General features: G+C 37.9%; 1 protein-coding gene across 1 annotated transcript in view; it reads right to left on the bottom strand.

The window, feature by feature from the left end:
* Positions 1-13,696, bottom strand: part of LOC147730378 (fibroblast growth factor receptor homolog 2-like) — a 95,068-nt gene that overhangs the window by 32,358 nt on the left and 49,014 nt on the right. The window lies entirely within an intron of this gene.

The raw sequence follows: 13,696 nt of genomic DNA on the forward strand, positions 1-13,696 counted from the left end.
ATGGCTAAATAATAGCTGCAATATGATTCTCTTGTTAAACAATTTTACTATTCTAGCCTCTGAGATTTGTGTCTTAGTCTCCAACATCTCATTGTTGTTCTCTTTTTTTAAAGATAACGACAACATCAAGCATGAGTGATAATGAGCAATCAGTTGATCTCGATCTTATCGTTGAACTTGTCATTGAAACGTCAGTGGGAGTAGATCCTTTAGATCATTTAAATCCTGAGGATGATGAAGAATATGATGAGAATGCTGATTTGTCAGAATTGTATGATATAGGGTGGGAAGCTGATCTGCTTGAGCCTATGTAGTAAAAATGTAAACCATTTCATTTAAAATTAAACAAAAATTCAAAAATAGTATGTGTGTAGTGTCTTTATTAAAATAATCAAATATGCTCGTAAAATTAGTTCAGATTCACATATAAAACAACACAGGTAAAACAATTAGCAATTGCTACTATTTGTGATTTCTAAATTTGCCAATGCACTAAAAATTATTGTATGTTAAAATAACAAGCAGGGTGTTAAGTTTTTGATGACTGTTATTGATTTACTGTTTGGTAATAGTAATTAATAACATTTTTTATTATATTTTAGCACAGATTCAACTGCAGATTATTTCAAAATTTGAAAATGCCACCTAAGAATCGAATTAGAAAGGCTACAAGACGTCAAAGACAGCAGGTCCATCAATTACTGCAGCAGTCCTCTACAAAAAAAACTTGTCAAGTCACCAAGAAAGCACCGGGTAAGACCACGAAATCATTCATAAGAAAAATTTGTAGTAAAAAAAGTATTTCTACAGAAAATGTTTCAGTCCAGAAAAAGAGAAGCAGTTTAAACCGAAAGGAAGGGCCAATCAAAAATGTTACTGCTAGAGCAAGAGATAACTCTGTGCATGATAGCAGAAGGAAAGAACAGTTTAGGGACATTCGTAAACGAATGTTCCGCAACAGGATAATTGGCAATTTGTTAAAAAATATTAACAAAGGTCAACAGAAAGTGGTTCTTTATAAGAGAAAAAAAAAGTTGAGAAAGTTATTGATCAGGCATTTGAAATTAAACGAAAGTTATTTATTTTGATAATCAACAGAATTAGGAAGGTAAACAAGGTAATTTATGATTTCGAAACAAATAGTAGATGGAAGAGAATAATTAATCGTACTAATTTTTGTGATGTTTTCTCAGGAGACTGGATGCATAGTTCAAGTTCTGAGGCATTTTTTAATGAGGAGAGTTATTTCCAGGATAATGATTTGGTGCATGCAGTTGACACCAGTGGTCGAGCTTATGAAGTGAAAGATGGATGTCCAGTTGAAAAAGAAAAACTTGTGACAACAGAGACAGAAGAGGTGTTAGGTAATGAGGTTTTAGGAAGACGTCCTAAGGGTCCTGTGTACACCTGGAAGTGTAGTAGTATTTGCAGTGTGCGACAGGATTCAATCGATTTGCTTTGTGATTTTGTACGGACATTTAATAAGAAAAGTTTGAAGCAGAAAATGAAGTTGTTGCAAGAATTAGATCCTTGCAGAGTGAGAGAAGTGACAGGTTTGCATGGTCATTCACTGGCTTGTCTTTCCAGGAGAGTATGCCAGAGTGTTTTTCATCATTTTAGGATGCTAGCAGTGCATCATAATAAAGTGAGGAAATTAGTTAGAATGTTGTATTATGCTAAGAGTCCAGCAATTATGCTTAAACAATTATGTGCTGCTCTTTTCCATGGTTCTGAAATAGATGTGAAGAATATTTGTGAAGAAATTGAGTTTTGTTACTTTGGAAGTAAAGAGGAGAATGTTCAAATTGACCCAGAAGAAGAGGGTAATGTTGAAGATAATGTACAGGTTTCCAGTACAGATAATTTTCAGAAGGAAATTGCCACGTTTCAGGTGAAATCAAGTGAGAGGCCTAATTTCACTTGTGTGTGTTGTCGACGCACTTATTATATGAATCAGACTAAGTTAGTGGATTTATATGCAAAAAGTGAAAGGGAAAATAATAGTGAATGGAAGGATTTCGCAACATACTTGATGGTAGAAAATTGTTTTGATTTGGGATCGGATCAACGTGTGTGTACTTATTGTTGTAACAAATTAAACCAAAACCAGATGCCAGCTAGGGTGGTTCATAATAATCTGGAATTGGTAGAGATTCCTTCTGAATTGAAGGATTTAAATACTTATGAATCTATTTTGATTCAAAGTATCCATCCCTTTCAGGCTATTGTAAGAATGGAGCCAAAGACAGGGAAGTTGCCTCCATCAGATTTACAGAGAGGATTAAAGGGAAGAGTTGTTTATTTGCCTCTAGATTTGAACAACAACATTAACACAATTGGAGTAGAGAAAGTGGAAGAGGAACCTCTAGTTATCATAGTTAATGGTGTTCTGACAAAGAGTAAGAAAATATGGCACGATTTAGTGGATGTTAGGAAAGTCAAAAAGGCAACCTTGTATTTAAAAAATAATAATAAGTACTATAAGAATGTATATGTTGCAGAAGAGGAAGTAAGTGAGGAAGAGGATAGCGATTTGTGTCCTGGTCAAATTTAAAAAGTAGAAGCCTCTAAAAAGGAAGAAATTTATGAACATTATAGTGTTCATCCTTTGCATTCCAAGGAAGCTATGGGGAATGCTATTGAGTTGTTTCAAATGAAACAAGCCAAAGGGAGTCCCGTTAGTGTTTGGGAGGAAAGTTTGGAAGCTTGGTGTTTCCCACAGCTATTTCCCACAGGTCGAGGAGGACGATATGATGAGCGACCTGTTCAAATTCCTGCTTCAGAATACCGGACTTTACGATTGTATGCAGAAGATGCTAGGTTTCGACAATGCATTCCCTATTTGTTTCATCTCCTGTTTGAAAGCGATCTGTCAGGACTGTCATATGCAGTGAACCACATCTTGAAAAGTGGTATACAGATGCGAAACATCTCAGCAAGGGACTTTATGGATAAAGTCAATGTCCAAGACAGTATTTTGGATTCTCACCTAATTAATCTCATGGCGTGTCAGCGTGGTACTAATGAGTACTGGTACCGTCGTCATGGTGATTTAAAATGTATGCTGAGGAACTTAGGAACTCCGACTTGGTTCCTCACTCTGAGCTGTGCCGAGTATAGCTGGGAAGACTTACTTGAATTTCTACGAGAGACAAATGGAAACATTGAAAATATTGAATTCAAGACACCCGGAGAACTGTGCTCTTTGGATCCAGTCAATGTATGCAAGTACTTCAATCATAGATTTGCAGCTATGATGTCTTTCATCATGAATAAGAAGAATCCACCTCTTGGAGAGGTGTTGGATTTCTTCTGGAGAAAGGAGTACCAAGCAAGAGGTGCTCCTCATATACATATGCTGCTGTGGATCAAGGATGCACCTAAATTTGGAACAGATCCGGATGACTTAGTGATGAATTTCATAGAACAGTATTCTACATGTGCTGTTCCAAACGCAAAGGAGAAGAAAAGCCTAAGAGAACAAGTTCTACGTTTCCAAAGCCATCGTTGTGGAAAGTACTGTCGTCGTAAATTTTGAAACAAGGACAAGTTCTACACCAAATGTCGTTTCAACTTTCCACGACCGGTGATTTGTAAAGGAAGAGTAAACAGTTTGATGTCTTCGCTGCGACATAATGTGACGAGGAAATCACCCAAAAACACATACAATTTGAAAAGAAACGAAGAGTCCAAATACATCAACGACTACAACCCTGTGATTTTGTCCATGTGGAATGCTAACATGGATATACAGTTTGTGGCTGACAACTGTATGGCTGTGGCTCGGTATGTGACATCTTACATCACCAAAAAAGAAAAGACAGAATTGAAGGATATGTGGGAGGATATTTCCCATGAAAAGAGCCTCAGCAAGAAGTTGTACAGTTTCAGTTTGAAGATGTTGTCGCATCGAGAAATCGGAGCTTACGAATGTTCTGACCGGTTGTCTTCAGCAAGTCTCTATGCCAAATCCAGGAGTATCGTTTGGGCCAGTCTTGGTCTTGCTGCAACTCGAAATCGAGTTCTAAAACCTGTCCAGGAAATTGAGCGGAAAAGGAGCCAAACAGTACTGACATTTTGAAGACCAACATGTTGGATACATATTATCCAAATCAGAGCAGTCACCTTGAGGATGTTTGTCTATATGAGGTTCTACAAAATTACATATTCAAGAGGAACATCAAAGAAGATATTGAGAAAGGAGTGTATGCTGTAATTGGAAGTGAGGGATGTCTGGTCAAGCAAAGAAAATGCCACTTGGTAAACCATCGAAAATTGAGTGGCGAATCTCCAGAAAAAAAAGAGTTTTTCTATTTAGCACTCTTGCAACTTTTCAAGCCTTGGCGTGCAGAAGAAGAACTGCTTGGAGAATTTCTTTGTTACGAAGACTCTTTCAATGCCGCCAAGGAGACCATAGAATGTTCTGCTTTTCCCAAATATCTAGAAATGTTGACTTTGGAAATCGAGCAGGAAGCAACGATTGCAGCCGAGATTGCTAGAGACAGTTCTCAGGACAGTCAGAGTTCTGTTTCAATGAGTCAGGATCCACTAGGAGGACCTGTTATCGAAAATGAAGCCGCCACTGCTATGAATGAAGTAGAAAGAGCCATGGCACATGCTCAGGAGGATGCGGTTAACTTAGAAGACTTGGAAAGACAACTCAACGTTGAGCAGAGGAAAATATATGACGAAGTTACCAAGCAAATTGAGCATGGATTAAGTCATGAGAAGAAAGAGTGCTCATGTACGTCGTTGAAGCCTGTCCGATTGTACGTGAGTGGAGAAGCGGGAACTGGAAAAAGTTTCCTCATTAAAGCAATTTCTTGTTATTTGCAGGAAAGGACTGAGTCATCGCTGTCTTGTGTTGTCACCGCTCCAACTGGATTGGCAGCACATAACATTAAAGGAATTACTTTGCATCGTCTACTGATGTTGCCAGTGGAGCATGACAACAAATTACAATACCACAAGTTATCTGGAGATGCTTGTTGTGAAGTATCAAGAGTCTTGAGGAAAATGAAACTTCTTATCATTGACGAAGTAAGCATGGTTTCAAATCTCATGCTTGCCTTTGTGCATTTGAGAATGCAAGAAGTTCTTAAAACAGAGTATGATGTGTTATTTGGTGGCAAACACATCATTGTTTTCGGAGATCTTCTGCAGCTAACACCAGTGAATGGACAACCTGTGTTCAAAATACTCACGCATGAAGATACCAGGAAGTGCCTAGGGAGCATTGGCAATGTCAATATATGGTTAAACTTCAATTATGCTGAACTGCATGAAAATATGCGTCAGGCGAAGGATGAAGATTACAAGAATATTTTACAAGATGTTAGAATTGGAAAAGTGACCGAGCATGCGAAAGAAGCTTTACATGCACGATTACTGTCAAATTTATATCTAGAACAAGACATTGTGCCTGAGAATATTTTTAAGAAAATTACTGAGAAGAAATCTGGAATATGTTTGATGCCAACTCTTGCAGAATGTGCCATCTTCGACAACAAAATGTTGAATTTAGAAAAACAAGAGATTGTGAAACTTGAAGCTATTGACAAAATAGAGCATATGGGAGCAACAATTATTTTGTCTGAGAATTTGAAATCTAAATTGGATTCATTAGAGAAGACTATATCTAAAACTGCGGATTTTGAAAAGACTTTGAATGTGTGCTTAAATTGCCGAATCATTTTGAGAAGGAATTTACATGTTGAAAGAGGTCTGGTAAATGGATCAATGGGTAATGTTGTTGATTTTGAAAAATACAGAAATAGAGATGGTATTGAATTTTTAAAAATTAAATTTGATGGCATTGAGGAAGTACAGCTAATTGGTCGTTCTTCTGCTAGATTTTTGCTTGTAAAAGACTTATATGTGCGCCGTAAGCAGTTTCCTGTTTGCTTGGCATATGCGGTGACAATCCATAAATCGCAAGGTTTAAGTGTAGATAGTGCTTTAGTGAATATTGGCAGTTCTGTGTTCAAGGAGGGTATGGCATATGTGGCATTGTCACGAGTTAAAACTTTATCGGGATTGTACTTGATTGACTGTGATGTCACAAACATTTGTGCAGATCTAGATTGTGTTAAGGAATACAATAGGTTAAGAAGAGAGTATGCACCACATTTGCCTCAATATCCTTTGTTTGAGAAACGTGTGGTAGGCCGGAAACGAAGAAATGTGACCAATAGTAGGGAGGTTATAGCAAAAAGACGAAAAGTTGATGAACCTGAAATTATAAGCAGAAAGAAAATGGATTCTGTTGAAGATGTTGTTGGTTTTAAATTTGAAAATAGTTCTGGTGTCAACTGCTATGCTAATGTAGTGGTTAATGTTCTCTTTTCACTAGAGACTTTCAAAGAACAGATTGTGATCAATTCGGAATAAAGTTTATGCTGTTTGTTGAATTCTGTGTTAGCGAAATGTAGTGCTGATAAAACGAGAGTAGAAAGTGTGTCTGAAATTCGTTTTCTGTTAGACGAATGTTCAGGTCAAACAGAATTCTCTGAAAATATTCAGCAGGATTGTCAGGAGTTTTTAATGTATATGCTTGATGTATTGCAAGATGAGGGTGTAGATGTAGATTATCTATTTGGCCTTTCTTATCAATGGCAGCATGACTGCGAGAATTGTAGGCTATCAAGTACTACTAGTGTAGATTCTGAAAGATTTAAATATTTAACTTTGCCAGACAGTAAATCAGTGTCCTTTCATAAGCTAGTAAAAGCAGCTGATCACAACATGGAGTGTAGCCAATGTAAATCTGAAATGATGTCAACATTATTTTTACGAAGATATGGCCTGTATGTCATTTTAATGTTCCAACGATGTAGGACTGATGGAACAAAATTGACAACTTTAATAAAAAATGTTGTTGCTTCGCAGTTGTCACTATCAGGAAGGACTTTTGTAACTGCAGCAATTATATTTCATGACGGTCCTACAACAACATCAGGACATTACACAACTTATTTAAAGTCCAGAAACGGCTGGTCATTCTGCAACGATTCTGCTTTAACTTTCAAAAAGAAATTGCCTTTTGACCTTAAAAATTCTTACCTTGTGTTTTTAAAACCAAAATTTTAGGGACAGAATCTCGGGATTTGTTCTGAGGAATTTCAAGAGGTTCGTGGAGTAGAGGGAATGTAAGTCTGCAATGCTGTCTAGATTATTTATCCAAACGTTCCCTCAGCCGCACTCCTCCCACACCTTTGAAGTGAAGATTAGCTTCACTTCAAAGGCCCCGGCTGCTTTACACCCTCATTCTGCTCTCCCCGCTCCGTCCCCTCCCCTATCCGCCATGTGCATTTCTCGTTCCCCCCCTCCCCACAGTAACGCCACTCACACACGCAACGCCACTCACACACGCAACGCCACTCACACACGCAACGCCACTCACACACACAACGCCACTCACACACGCAACTCATCCACGCAACGCCACTCACACACGCAACGCCACTCACACACACAACGCCACTCACACACGCAACTCATCCACGCAACGCCACTAATCCACGCAACGCCACTCATCCACGCAACGCCAATCATCCACGCAATGCCAATCATCCACGCAATGCCACTCATCCACGCAACGCCACTCATCCATTTGCAAAACCAAAAGGACAAACTCTTCTATTGTGTGACCTATTGCATTTTCAATGCTTGATTCTTTCACTTCCTTATCTATTTTGTTTTCCACAATTATATCCTCTTCCATCTTTTCTTCGGTAAATAAATCTATTAAACAGCATCTCTGGTTTAGTCCCTATAGCTGTCTTTCTTTTAACATTACTCTCTGTTTACTTCCCTTGTACTTACTCCTTTATTTATTTATTTTTTAAATTTGGGGTTAGCTCCCGGTTCGCGTACCGGCGAGCGAACCGGAAAGCGAACTAAAAAAAAAAACAGCTTGCCAGAGTGTTACACTTTCTAGCAATTTTTGTATAAAGGGAAGGTAGTTCTGAAAAGAACTTTTTTTTATGTTTTTGTTGTTTTATATTTTTTTTTCTTTTTTGAACATTATTTGTTTTTTTTGTATTTTTTGAACAATTTTATGTTTTTTTGTTTTTTTTGAAAGGGAAAGAACAAAAAACAGGCATTGAAAAGGTCTCAAGAAGAGAATTTTTTTTTATTTCTTGTGGCGTTTAGGGCATTGGTGTTTTTCAAATGCTAAATTAACTAACTTAACACTCATATTCGCACATGAAAATAAGGCGCCACAATATAAACAAACAATCTTCATATGCACAAAATTTTTCTGGATGTTTGGCACTGTTTCTCGATCCTCTGCAATCGACAGAGATATTTCTGCTGATGTCCTGGCCACAGAAGTTGGAGGGTTATCTTGCAGGTCACGCATCTCTGCCCGGCTATAATTTAGAGGATGCCACCTCTGCATGTGACGGTGCATAGTGTGGTTCCCATAACTATACTTCTTTTCAGTGCCTCTAGATAACTCATCCTTGCATATCAGGCACGCCACATAGCGTGCATTAACTTTTTCTTTCCTGCTGGAATTGAAAAAACCTGCCAAATAAAACTATTTCCCGGGGCAACTCTTTTAAAAATTGTGGTGCCTGTTCTTCCTCTTCTTCTTGTTCTTCATCCTCTTCCTCCTCTGGGTTTGCCAGGAACTGTGGAGGTGGTCCTCTCTTCTTTTCAGGAGGTGGTGGTGGTGGTGGTGGGGATCCAGCAGCTGAAGCTACTAGTGAAGCCATTTTCCAAAATAGGTCTTCCTTTCTCAAAGTTGAAAGTCAGAGTGAGAAAAAAGGTGGGGGCTTTCATCATTTGGGAAAAAAAATAGTTCTAAACCAATGAAAAGTCTTATTTTTAGGTCACATGACCTAGTCTTACATCATTAGGAAACCAAAAGTGAAATGAACCAATGAAAAGTTTTATTAACAAGTCACATGACCTGTTCCGCTTACGTTACGCGCTGCGCGCTGCGCTCCGGTTCGCTTCCGGAAAGCTGCGTTTCGCGCCTCGTTCGCGGTCCGGAGCACTTCCGGGTGCGCTAACGCGGCGCGTCATAAGACGCATTATGCGGCAACGTGATATGTTGCACTTCCGCGACGCGTCACGATGTTGATTTCTAACGCGGCAGTTACGCAAACGGAACGTTTACCGGTTAGCGGACCGGGTCGCGGCATCAAATTGAGCTAACGGAAAGCTTCCTGGTTCGCGAACCGGGAGCGAAAAAAAAAATATTTAAAAAAAATTAATCATAAACATATAAAATATATTTTTGGATTTAAAGAAAAATACATTTTACAGCTACAGATATTAGCTTTTAAAAAACCAATGAAATTCACTGAAAAAACCATAGGTTATAGACCATATATAGTTAGAAATTAGCATTTACAAAACCATATTTTACTCACACAAAACCATTGAAATTCGCATATATAGTTAGATGCACTAACTATATATCGCGCACCCGCAATCTACTGCTGATCATGTCACATATTACATCATTCATGACATGGCCAGTGACATCACTGATGACATCACTGATGACATCACTGATGACATCTCAAATGACATCACTGATGACATCACTGATGACATCTCAAATGACATCACTGATCACATCACTGATGACATCATTCATGTGATAATACGATGAACCTCTTCAGACTCTAATAAAACCTTAGATACACTCAGTGTAACCAGTCACAGACTGTCACTCATCCATGGAGTTACTCACACACCTAGTCAGTCATGAAAAGAATCAATCACACCTCCATTTCCTCATCTAAACAGTTATACACACCTTACTTATTCAAACATATAGTAACACATATTTACTCTCTTATACAATCCCTGATACAAGTTTACAATGATCCATACAGCCACTCACACATTCTTATGCACAGTTATTTATATATGTCAACTCTCACATGCACTGTGTTTTACATATGTACTTACTTGGACATGTAGCACTGAGATATCCATTCACTCACCAATACACTCATGCATACAGTCAACTGCCCATACAGATGTTTCCACATGCACTTTTAAACCCATACATCTAGTGAATCCACCGCTCACACATCTATGCACAGAGTCACACACCTCACAGCCACCCACACACACACTCACTCTCTCAAACAAATACTTGGGCAACCTTTCATTAACCAATATACATAATCATAAAGCAAATGATCAACATAAGCAGCAGTTTACAGAACAACAGACATAATGATGCACAAATTAAGACAGTTTAGTCACTAACCCATGCACTCAGTGAGACATATTTAATCATTCTCTCATACAGTCAGTCATGCACCTACTAAATCCTTCATCCAGAGACTTATACATTCACTCATTCTTCAATATGTAAGACATATTTTGACTTTTCATAAACATGCAGTCACTGGATGTTGTCACCAGTGATGTCATCAGTGATGTCATTTGAGATGTCATCAGTGATGTCATCAGTGATGTCATCAGTGATGTCACTGACCATGTCATGAATGATGTAATATGTGACATGATCAGCAGTAGATTGCGGGTGCGCGATATATAGTTAGTGCATCTAACTATATATGCGAATTTCAATGGTTTTGTGTGAGTAAAATATGGTTTTGTAAATGCTAATTCCTAACTATATATGGTCTATAACCTATGGTTTTTTCAGTGAATATATATATATATAAAATCCACTTCTCCGATATCCATAAAAAAAGAGGGATGCACTCGACTGCAAGCCGAGTTGATTTGCCTGCTACTCCCATGTGTAAGGTCAGGAGACAGAAACGCGCCAGGAAGGCATTCTTTGTGTCATGTCCTGGCGAAAAAAAATTATTGGATGCTTGCAGTTAAGTGCATCCCTCTTTCTCTATGGGAATAGGATAAGTGGATTATGTAATTGACGGTGTAGCCCAGCGCTGGTAAGGGACTGCACCTCGCAAAGGTTAGCACTGTGCCTCCTGGAGGATTATAGACTATAAGTGCTGCCGCAGATTCTACAGCGTAGAGGGCCAGTGTTTGCCTTTGGAGTTGGGCTATACATCGGACAGCAAGCAAAGTGAATGTTAAATGGAAATGACTAAAGTGAACCTATTGAAAGGTTTGGATAATTGCAAGAATTGTGACATTTATACCTAAAGATATGTTCCTAGTTTGATTGCCCATTACGGGAATATGATTTTGTTGATTGCCTATTTAGACCATAATGCATCGTTTGTTACTCAGATTGGCTAGCTTATCACAAGTGTCTTTGGTATAAAGGACATCAGTCACAAGACAAGTTGATTTGCCTGCTATACCCATGAGTAAGGTCAGGAGACCAAAACGCATCGTGGAGGCTCGCTTTGTGTCATGTTCTGGTGAAATAAAATGTGTTGGATGCTTGAAGTCGAGTGCAATCCTCTTTTCTAAGGATATTGTAGAAGTGGATTGTATATATATATATATGAACATCCTGTTTTGCCGTTTCATTATTTGTGACCAAAAGTCCTCAAAAATATTGAATGGACAGATAACTTGACTCTAATAACATTGGACAAAGAGTCACTTTATACCAGTATTGAACACACAATGGGTATAATTGCTGTTAAGCATTTTTTAGAGTCAAGGTCTTGTGAGTATTACCAACATAACAAAATGTTAATTGCCCTTATTACATGGTGTCTGAACAATAACTTCTTTTTATTTGGTAAAGATGCCTATCGGCACATACAGGGTGTTGCCATGGGGGCCTGCTTCTCCCCTAGCTACGGGTGTTTGCACGTGGGCTATTGGGAGGAGCGGGTCCTCAGGGCACAACACCATGAGATCTTCTCAAACAAAATTGTTAATTGGTTACGCTACATCGATGATGTTTTTATTGTATGGAATGACGGTGTTGAAAGTGCTGAAGAGTTTGTGAACTTGCACTTTACATCACACATCAGTCAGACCAGGATAGAATTTTTAGATGTAAGCATTTTTATCAATGAAGGGAGATTGGCTACCACTGCTTATAGAAAACCAACAGCAGGAAATGCAACACTACATGCAACAAGTGCACACCCAAAGCACTTAATTAGTAGTATCCCATATGGGGAAATCCTTAGACTGAAGCAAAGTTGCAGCACGTTAGATGAGTTTGAAAGCTGCAAAAAGGAGACTCTGATTAGATTGAGAAAAAGAGGATACACTAATAAGATGCTGGCAGAGGCTATGAAGAAATCTGACAAGAGATCAGGAGAGTCATTGCTGCCACAGAGAGATGAGAGTGAGGCAATTCCTGAAGATACCATTGTTAATACACCAAGACCAATAACATCGTATAATCTCCAAGAGAGAAAAATAAGGTCCATAATTAATAAAAAATTGGCCCATTGTCCTTACTGACTGTTTTGAATAGTAGACTCCCATCCAAACCAACAATCACGTTTAGAAAAACATAATGTATGGGAGCCAAACTAACACGAAACAGTCCAGAGCTAGGTGTGAGTGGAACCTGGCTGAAACCAAGACAAGGCTTCTTTAAAAGCACATCTTGTCGGCCGTGTAAATTTGGAGTGAACACAACAAAGTATAGGACTCCATTCAGAGAGAATGATTAAAGGCAATTACAACTGCCGAACGGATCACGCAGTGCATGTTCTCACGTGCACTTGTGGGCTTAGATACGTGGGAAGTACTAAGCTACAGACGCACGTGAGAATATTACAACATCTGCGCACAATCATTAATAGTGATCCGGCCTATCAGGTCGCTCGACACTTTAAAGAGGCACATAACAATGACATCAAATGTTTATCATATTTTGTTATCGATTCTGTTCCAGCTCCTGGTAGAGGTGGCAATCAGGAAAAATTGCTAAGACAAAGAGAAACAAAGTTTATTTGAGAGCGAGATAGCAAATTCCCAAACGGACTTAACAATACAGAAGACACGCATACTTTTTTTTACAAAACTAGGTCTTTTTGTTATGGATTGATTTTAGGTGAAATTTTAAGATATTTTAAGCAAGCGAGGACAGTGCAATCTTGGGATGTCTTTATCACATATTGTTATCCATGGATTGATTATATATAATGGGTATGTCTAAATATGATCACGATGTTTACATTAAATATACCCAACATGCTTGTTGGGTAAATTAATACTTTCAGATAGTAATCTCGCCCGCTGTCAACTGTGAATCAAATGGGCATTGACACCATGCCTCTTCTTTTAAACACCTTTCAAATGATTTTTTAATGAAATAACATTATATTTCTTAAATTTATGGTTATTTATTTATTTTTATAGGATGCACTATGCACTTTAGGTTATAAATAACACAGAACAATAATTTTTCGCACAGTCTTTTTTAAACACAGACGTACATATAGATTACGTAGGTAACTAAGCAATGCATTTTGAAATTAATTGTAAATACATTGCATTTGATTTTCCAATAGGAGCTATATGAGCATTCATGCGGTTATTTAACAATGTAATGGAAAATCAATACTGTATTTAGCAGCTAATAATCAGCCACGATTTACATGGCTAGAAAGCATTTAAGCAGAAAGATGTTCATTGCAAATTTGCAATTTTTTTGATATTTAAATCAATATTTATTGTTGTGTGATAATGTGTATATTTTAAATTATTTATACATATTTATTCCGTTTTAAATAATGAATGTACCTAATGTATTTATTTATTTTGAAACACACAATATCTAAAACATTCTGAAATGGTCATTCAG

The sequence above is a fragment of the Lissotriton vulgaris genome, chromosome 2_1 (genome assembly GCF_964263255.1).
Source record: "Lissotriton vulgaris chromosome 2_1, aLisVul1.2, whole genome shotgun sequence".
NCBI lineage: Eukaryota > Metazoa > Chordata > Amphibia > Caudata > Salamandridae > Lissotriton > Lissotriton vulgaris.